Below are 270 nucleotides of genomic sequence, written 5' to 3'. Positions count from 1 at the left end.
AAGAAAAATAAAAATAAAAAGTTAGCTGGGCACATTGGTATATGCCTGGCGTCCCAGCTACTCAGGAGGCTGAAAAGGGAGGACTGCTTGAAGCCAGGCATTCAAGGTTCCAGAGAGCTATGATCATGCCACTGTACTCCAGCTTGGACGAGAGTGAGACCTTGTCTCTTAGAAAAAAAAAAACTTGCAGTTCCCACTTCCAGGCATTTGCTTATTCCTGCCCCGCTGCTGATAAGCCTCTATTTCTCATTTGAGGCAGACCTCAAATGT

This window comes from Piliocolobus tephrosceles, chromosome 19 (assembly GCF_002776525.5).
Source record: "Piliocolobus tephrosceles isolate RC106 chromosome 19, ASM277652v3, whole genome shotgun sequence".
NCBI classification, from domain to species: Eukaryota; Metazoa; Chordata; class Mammalia; order Primates; family Cercopithecidae; genus Piliocolobus; species Piliocolobus tephrosceles.
The sequence above is the reverse complement of the archived record's forward strand: the minus strand, read 5'-3'. Positions refer to the sequence as shown.